Source organism: Octopus bimaculoides, chromosome 10, assembly GCF_046866305.1.
Source record: "Octopus bimaculoides isolate indiv1 chromosome 10, ASM4686630v1, whole genome shotgun sequence".
NCBI classification, from domain to species: Eukaryota; Metazoa; Mollusca; class Cephalopoda; order Octopoda; family Octopodidae; genus Octopus; species Octopus bimaculoides.
Genome location: NC_142937.1, coordinates 1,110,299 through 1,126,602, shown reverse-complemented (window position 1 = coordinate 1,126,602; position 16,304 = coordinate 1,110,299).

Below are 16,304 nucleotides of genomic sequence, written 5' to 3'. Positions count from 1 at the left end.
TTTGTTTTGCCTTCATTTTTCTATGCTAGTGTGGGTTAGATGAATACATATTATTGAGATATAGTTTGCAGCCCATTACTCTTCTTGTCACTAACCATTATCTGGTTTTCAAGTAAGGGAATTTTCTTTCCACTTATATTGGTTTCAAATTTTGGCACAAGGCCAGTATTTTCAGAGTGGGGGGTGGGGGGATAAATCAATTACATAGACCCTGGTCCTCAATTGATACTTATTTTATCAACCCTGAAAGAATAAATGGCAAAGTCACCCTCAGCAGAATTTGAACTCAGAACATGAAGATGGACGAAATACTACTAAGCATTGTGCCTGGCATGGTAACAAATTTGCCATCTTGTAAAACTTCCAGATGATTTAGAAAATTACTATTTTTAAATCTCACGACGAGAGATATTCAGCAACAGTACTTTGGAGTAAAGATTTTTGCCAACATAACATGGCAGTCCTGGTTTAGGATAAATGTTGCTCTAATTTAGCCCCAGGAGACATTGTCTCCAGCTGGCTATACGACACGATCTGTGTCCTTATATTTTTGAACAAAGGAATCTAGCTCCTCGACTCAGCTCAAAACAATATCTGTGTATCGCAAAACAATATCTGTGTAACCCGGAAATCATGATTGAGCTGAGTGGGGGTGCTAGATTCCCTTGTTTGAAAATATAAGGACACATATCGTGTCGTATAGCCAGCCGGAGACAATGTCTCCTGGGGCTAAATTACAGCAACATTCATCCTAAACCAGGACTGCCATGTTATGTTGGCAAAAATCTTTATTCCAGATTATTTGTTGATAAGGAAATGCCTGCAAACATCACTGTGTGTAGTTCAACTTAGTGCCAAATATAAACATTTACACACACACACTTGTGCACATATTCATACACACATAATGCCATGGAGTATAACTGGGCCTGAAACTACATAGTTGCAAAGTGAACTTGCAACTGCACAGCCACACTGGCATCTCACTTCACTTTTCTATCACTCTGCTATTTTACCATTCAAAGACTTAATGTTCAAAGAATCAACTATTTTCCCTTCCTGCCAGCATTAGTTCTATGCACAACCATCTCTCATTTGGTTCATTATTTTAGTTGAAAAACTTCAATGCCATTCTGTTCTTTGTTCACTCCAACGAATCTAATAATTTTTCATATCCACTTTCATTTTGTTATCTCTTACGACTCTTATGTACTTGTTGATTTTAGTTGAAAGACTAAAATATTCTTATCCTGCCTCTTGATATTCCATACATTTTTTTTGTAAATTTTGTTGTTGTTATTGTTTAGCCCCTGGTCAGCCCTAAGTGAGTAAATTTTATGATTACAGGCATTTCAGCCATGATCTTCATTTATAAAGGTTCTATTCCTCTTTAGTCTTTCAAGTTACAGGGCAACTTCACTAGTGCTGGTGCCACAAAAAATGCACACACCACATTCTATAAGTGGTCAGTGTTAAAAATCATAGAAACCATGCTGAAATTTAGACACTGGAGCACAATGTGGGTCTCTGCTTCATCAAAGCCTGTCAAACCCTAACCCTAACCCTAACCCTAACCCTGACAGAATGGAACGCAGATGTAAAATGAAGAGGATTATGGTGATGTTTCTTGGACTATATTATCTAATGGATCCTACATTTTTTTTAAAGGTGAGTCATGTGATCTGTTGGTGATGTGGCTGCTACTTCTGTCAGATGGAATAAATGTCTTGAAGTTCCATCATGACTTCATACACATGTGTGCTTGTATTTGCGCATAGTGTTAATAAGCTGTCCAAGAAGTTCAAATAATTTAGTGATGACAGTGATATTGGCATCATTGATGACAGAATTGTTGTTGTTAGTGGTTGAGAAGATAGCATTGTCGCTGATGTTTTACCAAATTATTTATAATATTTACAATAAATATAACATGAATTCAAATACAGACCTACTTTCTTCCAAGTTGACTTGGTTTTGTTTTTTGTTTTACAACACTAAAATTCATTTGTTTCTTGATTTCTGTTTTTCTTTTTTTTCCTAACATAATTTATTCAAACTTTTAATGGAGAAATTTAAATTAGTCCTATAGAATTGAAAAAAAAATGGCATAAGAAAATAAAATAAGAAAAAAAAATTGAAAATGTATTGATTAATTATTAATTATTAATTCTCTAAATGACAAACTAAGATGACCATAACATTGAGGTTATCAATAATCAATAATTTAACAGCAGAAATACTTGATAGACAATTTTATGCATCAGAGAACTAAACAAAAATAGCAAAAAAAAAATTACAAAAAATGTATGTGTAGATTAACATTCACTTGACTCATTAAAGAGTTTTTAAATTTTCTTCATTTACTGAAGATAATATTAATAATTGTTTGTTTTTTTTAAGTCTGGTATTTTTTAAAATTTTATTTACTATATTCATGGCACAGAGCTATATCTTAGGAATGCTACAATTTTGCAAAGTAATTTGATTGCAACTGTTTTAATTCCCAGTTACAATTATTTTGCTCATTCCAGTGATAAATGCTTCTGATCAGATGAGTGAACATTACAAATCCAGATTGTGGGGCAGTGGGCTTTGCATGAAGTATAGTCAGTGGCATCATGTGACTAGCCAAGGGGTCTAGACGTCACTTGAGCTGAAGGACAACTACTGTGGGCTATTTTGATGTTCAGGGAATTTGCCATTAGGTTCGGGCCAGAGGTCAAGCAGGTAAGGCTCTCATAAATATACTCCATTTGAAAAGAATCAACTTTATGAGAGGACCCACAATTTAGGTGAGATACATCCCTACCCCGATACCACACAGTTCTTTAGTACTTCCACAACCAGAAAAGTAATATTAGACATAATGTAAAACAAGTAAAGAAGAAGGATTAAACACCGATAACAAGATAAATAAAATGCACAGGACAAAGAAACACACATACAGGGATTTGCTTCCCAACCACATGGTTCTAGGTTCAGTCCCACAGCGTGTCATCTTGGGCAAGTCTTCTACAATAGCCTCAGGCTAGCCAAAGCCTTGTGAGTAGATTTGGGAGATAGAAACTGAAAGAAGCCTGTCATATACATGTATATATTTATGTGTGTGTGTCTATGTTCATTTGTTCCCCCTACCATCGCTTGACAACTAATGTTGGTGTGTTTACATCCCCGTAACTTGGCAGTTTGGCTAAAGAGATCGATAGAATAAGTACTAGGCTTACAAACAATAAGTCCTGAGATCGATTTCTTCAAGTAAAAACTCTTTAAGGCAGTACTCCAGAATGGCCACAGTGAAATTACTGAAACAAGTAAAAGAATAAAAGAATATTACACTGTACAACTCAGCTGTTAACTGAAGGTCGGGGCAAGTTTCGTACATTATCAATATGATCGCTCCCTTCAGAGTGCCAGTAGATGTAAAACAAATGCTTCAGGGTTGGACACCAAGACAGGACAACAACAACCATGTAAAGACGTGCAAAACAAAATTAGATGTAACATATTTAAAAAGTGTAAACGTAATGAAAAGCATGCAAAGTATTTAGTGTGTGTGGCTAAGATTACCAGAACAGAGAACCAGAATAGAGAACCAGAATAGAGAACCAGAATAGATAACCAGAATAGAGAACCAGAATAGAGAACAGAGTGATAAAGATTACTAAAATAGAGAAAATGTTTGGACAAGAATGTCAACAAAGATTGCTGGATGTTAGCAATTGAACAAAGACATAAAAAAGAGAAAAAGCAGAGGATGAAAAGGTAGTTTAGTAAAGCCAAGTGGAAAAAGAAAGAAGCATGCATAGACAGAAAAATATGAATTATAGGAAATCAGAACATCATGGGGAAGGCTAGAAACAGAGAAGGACAGGAGAGAGAGAACAAACCTCAGAGAGAATGAAGGAAGAAAACAAGAAAGGAAATGAGAAAAAGAAGATGAAAGGAGCAGAAATGACGGCTTCTGAGAAATAAGAAGACGTGTGGGCAAACGATCACTGTGGTGTTATGATTAAACAGAAGAAAAGGTAAGCACAGTCAACATGCACAATGCACAATGGACAAGAAAAGCCACAAACATGATTACCACACTCCCCTCATAAACTCTTGACCAAAGATTGAAACAATTAAAACATATTATCAGCAATTATGATCCCTCATCGATAAACGCTATACAAGATTATAAAATAAAAGTATACAAAAATTCACAAAAGTACAACAGACCTACCAAAAAGAACTCAAAATTACTGGATGCCTATATGTGCATGTGTGTGTATGTATATATATATATATATGTGTGTATATATATATATATATATATATATATATATATATATATATATATATATATATATAATTATAAGTGTGTGTGTGTATCTATATTTTATTTTGTTTTCCCTTTCTGCTTATTTCTGTGTTCCCTTCTGTTGAAGAGCGTAGGCTCGAAACATAAAAGACTTTCTCACTTCCCAAGCATTAAACTAATACATCTGTTTGTTGTTTACACACCCGTCTTCATCTTTTGTTTTGTTTTTGTGTAAATTCCAACAATCTATATATATATGTGTGTGTATATATATATAGTTATAAGATCCAAGGATCTAAGTGTTGGGAGTTTGTAGGTTTTGCGCAGTCCATGGTAGATATAAAAAAAAAACAACATACAGGAACAATGATAATTTATTGGCATCAAAGGTTGTGTGAATGATGAAGATAGATTTATTTATCAATATGACTTCCATATGACTATGGCTGTTTTGTAACCAGTAATTGCCATATGATTCTCTGAATCTATATTTTTATACCACTGTTTTATTATATATATATATATATATATATATATATATATATATATATATATACATACACACACACACAGCAATAAAAATCAAACAAATAACACAAGATTATGAGGTAAATAAGTGACAAACTAATAATACACGGAGTCAAATAAGTAAAAGTATAGAATTATGAATAAAAAAACAATAAAGAATTGTACAATGAAGATCATAAATATTCCAAAGAAAGAAACAGAAAAGCAGCTACAATTTCAAGTAACATCCTTTATCAAAGAGAATAAAAGAATTAACAAAGGCAAGAGAAAGGAAAAAATATGTTCCCAAATTTAAGACATTTTTACATGGTAAGTCTGATGTAGAATGAAAGCTGGAGTGACTAATAAAATGGTCAGAGGTGGAAGACGAATGTAGGCCACAGAGTATATGTGAAGAAAGAGGGGAGGAAAGAGAAAAACAGAATAAGAAAGGAGACTGAGAGAGAGAGAGAGAGAGAGAGAGAGAGAGAGAGAGAGAGAGAGAGAGAGAGAGGGAGAAGCAAAGTGAGAAACTTCAGAAGAAGACGACCACCAACAAACCATGTGACTGATGATGTATGAAATACGATGTAAACAGTTAAAAATTAAAAAATCTTTTGGCTGTTTTTGTCTCAGTCAATGGTTCTCAACCATTTTTTCTTTTTCCTTTTGCCTATTGATTCATTTGACTCCTATTTCACTTCACTGGACCCTAATAAACATTTGGAGGGTGTGTGGTAAGAAGCTTGCTACCCAACCATGTGGCTCTGTGTGGCACCTTGTGAAAGTGTCTTCTACTGTAGCCTCATGACAACCAAAGACTCATGAGGAGATTTGGTGGACGGAAACTGAAAGAAGCTTGTCAATAATATGTGTGTGTGTGTGTGTGTGTGTGTGTATAATGTGTGTGTGTGTGTGTGTATTTGTCCCTTCACACTGCTTGACATTTGGTGCTGGTGTGTTTACGTCCTTGTAACTTAGCAATTCAGCAAAAGTGACCAATAGAATAAGTACCCAGGTTTTAAAAATATAAGAAGACCCTTACTCTGCAGCAAAAGTATTAAGACTGATCCTTCTGAGGGTGTAAAGTACTCTTGACAACACATAAATGCACCCATGCAGTGCCATGTAAAAGATACCCAACACACTCTGTAAAGTGGTTGGCGTTAGGAAGGGCATCCAGCCTTAGAAACCATCCCAAACCAGACTGGAGTCTGGTGCAGCTCCCCAGTTTGCCAGATATGGTCACACCGTCCAACTCGGGTCAGCAGGGACAACAAATGTCAAAGGGTGATGATGATGATGATGATGATGAAGTACTGGGGTTAATACATTTGACTGAAAATTCTTCAAGGTGGTGCCAAAGCATGGCATCAGTCTAAAGACCAAAACAAGTAAAGGATTAAAGAAAAGATTATATTTTTATACTTAAATATTACTCTTTTACTTGTTTCAGTCATTTGACTGTGGTCATGCTGGAGCACTGCCTTTTAGTCGAGCTAGTCGACCCCAAGGCTTTTTTTTTGTAAGCCTAGTACTTATTCTATTAGTCTCTTTTGTTGAACCATTAAGTTACGGGGACATAAACACACCAGCATCGGTTGTCAAGCGATGTTGGGGGGACAAACACAGACACACAAACATATAAACATGCACATACATATATATATATATACATATATACATATATACAACGGGCTTCTTTCAGTTTCCGTCTACCAAATCCACTCACAAGGCTTTGGTCGGCTTGAGGCTATAGTAGAAGACACTTGCCCAAGGTGCCACACAGTGGGACTGAACACAGAACCATGTGGCTGGTAAGCAAGCTACTTACCACACAGCCACTCCTGTGCCTTATTAGGAATATAAAGAAAAAAATAGAAAAATATATTCCATGCATTGTAGAAATATAATCAATTTATTGCACATGAATTTTAAGAGCAAAATTTTATGTGGACCCCATCCCCCTGGGCCATGTGGATTCTGATGGAGAAACACTGGTCTAAGTGGATGCAATTAGTATATAAGAAACAATACAAATGCCCAATGTATCCATTTCATTTCTTGATAATAAAACTGTGAAGGTCTAGAAATGTTGAATATGGATTTAGAAACTCTAATGTTCCAAAGCAACCATAAAAAGTTAATGAGAAAATATGAAAAATCTAAAATAAACAAGATAAAACTTGAACATAGTTGAGCATTTAATGAAACATATATAGAGCTAGCTACCTAGCTAGCTAGCTAGAAAAGATCATCATTATCATCATCAACATTTATTTTTTATGCTTGTTTGGACACATCCATAAATGCACACACATGTGCCAGGGGGGGGACAAAAGAAGTAAAGTAATTGAAAGAATTTAATGATGAAAAAAAATGGTAAAATTTTACACTTTTATTTCTATCTAGTTATTATCTTACTTACCTCCCTTATTTCGGTTATATTAGTTTCAGTTTGTAAAGGAATATTACTGGACTATTGTAGTTCTAGCTATGACTGTGTATGTATTTGTATATGTGTTTGTATATGTGAATATGTATGTGCACATGTGTATGTATGTATGTATGTATGTATGTATGTATGTATGTATGTATTTATGTATGTATGTTTGTACTGTTTTTTTTTGGAAAAGAATGAAGTGTTATTTACATTTATCTAATATAAAATTTTCTGACAAGCAATAGTATGAAGACAATTTCCTCAGCAAAGTTAATGTGGACTTACCAATTCTTTACTTATTTTCTTTATATATATGTGTGTGTGTGTGTGTGTGTGTGTGTTTATATAAGTGTATCTATCTATCTAGCTATCTATCTATCTATCTATCTCTCTCTCTCTCTCTCTCTCTCTCTCTCTCTCTATATATATATATATATATATATATATATATATATATATATATAATATATGTATATATATGTTTATATATTTATGTGTGTTTATATATGTGCTTATATATATATATATATATATTTGTATATGTGTGTGTGTCTATGTATGTGTGTGTGTGTGTGTATTTAGTTTTAGTTCTTCAATACAACAAAATTGAAATATCAGAATGAAGAATACTTCTTAAAAAGAATAACCAAAGGCGTTTCTCATTACACCCTACATTGTTCCCCACGCAGATACTTAATTTCTTGTCCTCACTCTTGCCCCACACTGCAAAAGAAAAGAAGAAGGAGAAAAAGAAAGAAAGAGTTATTGTGTATTATTATATATTGTTATTGTATCTTCTTTATTCTAGTGTATCTTTCTGGTTAGTTTTCATTGGAATTGGTGGAGAAAAATAAAACGAATCATAAGCAAAAAAAATTCATGAGGAGAAAAAGAGGACTTCCTGGTAAAAAAAAAAAATGAGCTGTTTGGGAGTGGGATGGTAAGATAAACTTCAGAATATATTTTATCTCTATATTTTACTTTTTGTCTGTTTGTTTGTTTGTTGTTGTTGTTGTTATGGAATTTTGTAACAAAAAGAACTAAGAAAAAAATCACCAAATATTATATTTTAGTACTAACCAAGTATAAGGGGAGGTGTTGAGGGAAATAAAAAGAAGAATAAATATTCAGAGAAAACTAGGTAATGTTTCAAGTGGTTCTGTGGTTAAGGAGTTTGTTATCCAGACATAATGCTCCAAGTTCCTACCTACTGCTTAGAACTATTGCAAGTGTCTTTGTGAGTACAGGTTGGTGAATAGAAACTGTGAAGGTGTGTGGTTAGGGTGTTGGTCGCATGACCATAAGGTAGTGGTTTCGATTCCTGGACTGCGTGATGTGTTGTGTTCTTGAGCAAAACACTTTGTTTCACGTTGCTTCAGTCTACTCAACTGGCAAAATCGAATAATCCTGTGGCAGCCCAGCATCCTGTCCAGGTGGGGAATATTTAGGCCATGAAACTGGGAAACCAGCCCTTGTGAGTCAGCATGACTTGAGAAGGTAACTTTAACAGAAACATGCCTGTCTCATATGCACATACATGCATGCATGCATGCATGTATGTACGTATATCTTTCATCATTTACTGGTTTCAGCAAGGGGGTGAGGCCATGCTGGGGCACTGCCTTTTCATTGCACTTTTTCTGTATTGCTTCTGATGAAGTAGTGAGTCCAACAGAGTTGCTCTTCTTGATGCCTCCTGCTGTGATGAGTGTTCATCTGGTATCTTGGATGAAAATTTGTCCAGATTTCTTTGAAACCTCCACAACTACATCTTGCAAATTTCTCGGACTGTTTGGCAGAATGTTGAATAGCTATGGACTCTTAAAACCCAAAAAGCTACTGGGTCCTTATTCTAAATGGGAGCTTCGGTACTATGTAGTGCCATCCAATTTGATGGTTGATATAGATTTCAATTCCAAACTTGAGAGCTAGACCTTTCAGAATCTTCCATATGTATATAACTACATATCTTTCATGCCCTTTCTCTAGGGAGTGGAGTTTCAGTTCCTTTAGCCCCTCACAGCAGCTCTTCTGCTGCACTGAGTCAATCTTCTTTAAGCAATGGTGCTGGACTGCTTTAAGTTCCACCATCAGTTTGATACTCTGCAGTGACCACAATTCAGTGCAGTAAACCAGACAACTAAGAACAAAAGTTCTCCATAGATGCAGCACACAGAATGGTATCCTTTTTTTTTTCTGGTTTCTGAATGATTTCAGAATCCATCCAGCAACTTATCTGCACTATATTGTCATCTTGGTAATATGCACATAATTTGCATCATTACTCATCCAAAACTGGATCTTTTCCTGTCAAGAGTCCCAGGTGAACCTACTTTGTGGCAGGAGGTGCAAATGAGGATACCGACAGCAAAATACCTTATTCGCCAAATACCACATATCAGAGGAGATTCTCAATAATAACAGTGTAACAAAATGGTGGTGCACCAGCATGGCCACAGCTTTGAGCTGAAACTTATAAAACATAAAACACATGTATATATATATACACACTGGCGTTAGGAAGGGCATCCAGCTGTAGAAACTCTGCCAAATCAGACTGGAGCCTGGTGTTGCCATCCGGTTTCACCAGTCCTCAGTCAAATCGTCCAACCCATGCTAGCATGGAAAGCGGACGTTAAACGATGATGATGATGATATATATATGTATGTATATATATATATATATATATATATATATATATATATATATATATATATATATATATATATGTATATATATATATATATATATATATATATATATATATATATATATATATATATATATATATATAAATATAAAAATAATACACGCGCCCTTTTAAAGCCTAGCTAGGCTCATGGGCCCGGTTTCGCGGTTTCAATGGCGTATGTGTTCCTCAGCTTGACGGGACGCCAGTCCATCGCAGAGAGACTCATTTATGCCAACTGAGTCGACTGGAGCAACGTGAAATGAAGTGTTTTGCTCAAGAACACAACACGTTGCCCGGTCCTGGGATCGAAACCACAGTCTTACGATCATGATATTGACATCCTAAATACTAAGCCAAGTGCCACCACACACACACACACACACACACACACACATATATATATATATAGGGAGTTCGATAAAATGTCAAACAAAGAGAGAGAGAGACAGAGAGACAGAGAGACAGAGAGACAGAGACAGAGAGTGACTGAAAGAGACAGAGAGCAAGAAAGTGTGAGAGAGAAAGAGACATTACGTAGGGAGTTAAGTAATGTACTAGCGTGCATTAGGTACGTACATACAAACATACGTACATACGTACATACATACATACATACATACATACATACGTACATTACGTACGTAGGTATGTACGTTCATACGTATATACATACATACGTACATATGTATATTTATACATACATACATACATATATACATATATTACGTAGGTACGTACGTACATACGAACATACGTACATACATACATACAAACATACATACATAAATGACATGCGTACATACGTACATTACGTACGTACATAAGTACATACGTACATACGTACGTACATACATACATACAGACATACATACATATATAAGCACATTACGTACGTACGTACATACATAGGTACATACGTACATACATACATACGTGCATAGTACATACGTACATACGTACATTACGTACGTACGTACATGCGCACGTACGTACGTACATACATACATACGTACATACATATATACATACGTACATACGTACATACATACATACATATATACAAACATACATACATACATTACGTACGTACGTACATACGTGCATAAGAACATACATACATATATACATACGTACATACGTACATACATACATTCGTGCATACATACGTACATACGTACATACGTATATTACGTACGTACGTACATACGTACATACATACATTCGTACATATGCACATACATACATACATACATAGATAGATACATACATACATACATATATTACGTACGTACATACGTACATACATACATATGTACATTGAGTACGTACGTACGTACATACGAACATACGTAAATACATACATAAATGCATACATACAAACATACATACATAAATGACATGCGTACATACGTACATTACGTACGTACATACATAGGTACATACGTACATACATACGTACATACGTACATACGTACATTACGTACGTACGTACGTACGTACATGCGTACGTACGTACGTACATACATACATACGTACATACATATATACATACGTACATACGTACATACATACATACATATATGCAAACATACATACATACATTACGTACGTACGTACGTACGTACATAAGTACATACGTACATACATATATTAAGTACGTACGTACGTACATACGTGCATAAGAACATACATACATATATACATACGTACATACGTACATACATACATTCGTGCATACATACGTACATACGTACATACGAATATTACGTACGTACGTACGTACGTACATACGTACATACATACATTCGTACATATGCACATACATACATACATGACATACGTACATACGTACAAACGTACATATATACATACATGCGTACACACATACATTACGTACGTACATAGGTACATAGTACATACATACATTCAAACATACATACATACATACATACATACATAGATACATACATACGTACATTACGTACGTACGTACGTACGTACATACATACATACATACGTACATACATATATACATACGTACGTACATACATACATACATACATACATACATACATACGTACATACATATATACATACGTACATACATACATGACATATGTACATATATACATACATGCGTACATACGTACATTACGTACGTACATAAGTACATACGTACATACATACATACATATGTACATATGTACATTACGTACGTACGTACATACGCACATACGTACGTACATACATACATACGTACATACGTACATACATACATACGTACAAACGTACATACATACATATATACAAACACGCATACATACATTACGTACGTACGTACGTACGTAAATACATACGTACATACCTACATACATACATATATTCATTCCTACATACGTACATAGGTACATTACGTACATACATACATACATACATTCATACGTACAAAATCGAAAATTCGATCAACTGTCCAAAACCGAAAATTCGATCAACTGTCCAAATCGATAATTCGATCAACTGTCTAAAATCGAAAATTCGATGAACTGTGCACAAGCTTAAATTCGATCAACTGTCCGCTAGACCAAATTCGATCAACTTTCGACAAGCTGAAATTCGATCAACTGTCTGCTAGTGTAAATTCGATCAACTGTCCACTAGTCCAAATTCGATCAACTGTTCACAAGTTAAAATCGTTCAACTGCCCGCTAGTGTAAATTCGATCAGCTGTGCGCTAGTTTAAATTCGTTCAACTGTCTGCTAGCGCAAATTCGATCAAGTCTCCGCTAGTACAAATTCGATGAACTGTCCAATAGTGCAAATTTGATCAACTGTCCACAAGTGCAAATGCGATCAACTGTCCGTTAGAGCAAATTCGATCAACTATCATCTAGCGCAAATTCGATCAACTGTCCACAAGCGTTAAGTGCATCAAATGTCCACAATGCAAATTGGATCAACTATCCATTGAATAAGTTCTAATGGAAAATTAATTGAATTTATTTACGTAGACACGTGAACAAGTTTATACTGGAGGACAGTTGGTCGAGATTGCGTTTATGGTCATTTTATTAATTGGTTCTATTAGACTTTCCAACCACATCCCAGCCACATTCCTCACATTCCATTCACATTCCTCAAATTCCATTCGCATTCCCAACATTCCATTGACATTACTCACATTCCATTCACATTCTTCACATTCCATCCACATTCCTAGCATACCATTCACATCCCATTCACATTCCATTCACATTCCCAACATTCCGTTGACATTACATTGACATTCCTCACATTGTAATGCAACAGCTATGCCTACACAATAATAAAAACTTTGGTGCAGAGATCAAAATAAATATCTATGGAAAGTAGTGTGTGTGTGTGTGTGTGTGTGTTGTGTGTGCGTGTGTGTGCGTGTGTGTGCGTGTGTGTGTGTGTGTTTGTGTGTGTGTTTGCGTTTGTGTGTGTGTGCTTGTGTGTGTGTGTGTGTGTGTGTGTGTGTGCATGTATGTGTGTGTGTGTAAAAACATAGACATACAACATGCACATATACATTATCATTTTTTCTTCCTTTGATATTAGCAAGATAACAAACACCTGCTGGGTAACAAGACGCCTAGGCCAGGAATTGCTGTGTAATATTATTGTCCCATACAGCGTCTGGCCCAGTGGAGATATTATACTTGGCTCAAATAATATCAGAGAGAAGAAAAGCTTTCCAGTATATAGAATACAAGGACAAGAACTTATGTAGAATGCGAGCCATATTGTTTCATATTTTTTTCTTGATTTTATATATGCTAGATTCTTCTGGGAATTCTTTCAAGGAAGTCACTAACTTTTTATGAAACCTAGTGCTTGTCACAACTGATATTTTTTCTATCTTCAGGAGCCACATCCTGCTTATTTCAATTTCTGACCGGCACTAGGAGGAAACACAAATTCATGAAGTGTTCCATATTTTTCAATGAGGGTACTCCAGCATGACTGCAGCTTTAAAGTTGAAACATGTTAAAGAGTTAAAGAGTTTATATTTGGCCAATTTATCATAATCCTCGGCAGATGCATTTTTGTCAGATGATATTGTAATATCTATAAATATGAAGGTCTCATTTTTGGTATTTTTAATGACAATATTTCGGCAATTGGCATTAATTGTGTAATTAGTGTATACTGTAATATCCTGACCAAAGGATAGTGATGTTGTTAATTTCAACTTTTGGTTTAGGTTGGTGTTCATACCAACTTTTTGTGATATCTATTCTTATCTTGGGACCAAAGTAATACAGTCTTGCTTCTGTTATTGTGTAGGCATAGCTGTTGCAGTCATCTTCATCATCGTCATCATCATCGTCATCATCATCATCATCGTCATCATTTAACATCTGTTTCCAATGCTGGCATCGGCTGGATGGTTTGACAGGAGCTGGCAAGGCTACGAACCATATCCGACTCCATTCTCTGTTCTGGCATGGCTTTCCACAACTGGATGTCCTTCCTAACACCAATCACTATTATTATTATTATTATTATTATTATTATTATTATTATTATTATTATTATTATTATCATTATTATTATTATCATTATTATTATTATTATTGAATGAGAGAGCAGTGCATGCCATCAAAGTGACACTGGGGTACAAATATATGAAGCCCAGTATACCCTTCATGACTACCCGCCTGATAAGTGTACACCAGGCACATGCATCACAATCATTTGTGTGTGATAAAGTGATCTCATATCAAGATAAACAGCACATGACCTTGCAGGTGGGGCCCAGTTAGAATTTTCTTCAGGTTGAGTAGCCCATCCTGCTCAAAAGGTCCCTGAATAAAGGTTGTTTAAGGATACTGAATGAAACACCCATGTTTCCAGAGGTGAATTATCCAAACTCCTCTCAACACATGGCTATGATGCTCCCCAACTACTTCTGCTCATGATCAGAGATGCACATATCATCAGCCACTAAAGCCCTATACAAAGAGATTTGATTGGTTGCTGAAAAAAATGTTAGAAATCGCATCATCCATTCATGTATTGATTGCTGTGCATAGAACATGTAATATATTCATCTATCTGCATGCAAATAATCTTTCATGTCTTCAAGACGACATCTATAAAACACATGTAACAAAGGAAGCAGCTCCCTCATAGATAAAGTTCTGAGTTGCTGAATAAGCAATTTCTTGAAAATAAGACTATTAGGGTATGATAGAACAAATCCTTTATGTAGGAGATGAAATACTTTTAGCCAGTTGGCAGCTGAAAATTCCACAATAAATGTCAATAGAAGTGTCTGCAGGAATTCACGTATTCTAATTTTTTTTTTGAAATCTGTACTAGGATGATATATTTCGGCAAGAGAAAGAAATCACACATTCTGGAGCCATTAATGTAAAGGGAAGTGTGTTTCTAACAAACCAATTGAGCTTATAATTTTCAATATCATCATTCCTCAAACTCTAGATAAATTTGGTGAGAGAAGTAGTTATGGTATCTTTTTGAGTATTTGAATGTATACATATATCATCATCATCATCATTGTTTAACACCTGCTTTCTATGCTGGCATGGGTTGTACTGTTTGACATGGAGCTGGCTAGCAGAAAAGCCGTCTAAATTCCAACTGTCTGTTGTGGTATGGTTTCTACAGCTGGATGCCCTTCCTAACACCAACCACTTAGCAGAGTGTGCTGGGTGCCTTTTACGTACCATTAGCCCAGGTACTTTTTAAGTGGCACCAGCACCTGAAAGAACAAGCTTGTATGTGTGGAAGACAGTGATTCTACTTAGTTTGACGTGTCTTATCAAGTACAGAAAGATGTCACATCTGCTGGTCCCTTGTTATTTCTTCAGTGAGGCCCCGTGTCCGAAGATCCTTTCTTACCACATCGTCCCACGTCTTCCTGAGACTACCCTCTCCACTGGTACCCTTCACAATTAGAGCTCAGTACTTCTTTACGCAGGTGTTCTCATCCATATACTGCATGAATTTTTCAAAGACATTTTCAGTAAGCCTTATATAGCTCTTTGTAGTACTTATCCTCTGCAAGACTGACTCTAATTCAATAAATCAATACCTCAAAAAAACACCATCGACATGGCAAGTATTGTCTTTGAAACAATTACTCAGAGAAGAGTTTTGCATGTTCACACAGGAACAGTCTCTTCTGTTTATTCTAGTTATAAAGCAATGAACATTTTCATGCAACTGTAGCTCACTTTGAGGCTATTTTCTTTTTCTATAACTGTCTTATGATATCTGCTAATGGAGAAAATGTTTATTCATAAAATTTAAGCAAGACCTGACAACATTAGAATGAACATTTAACCTTTAGACGAGTGAACCCCATATT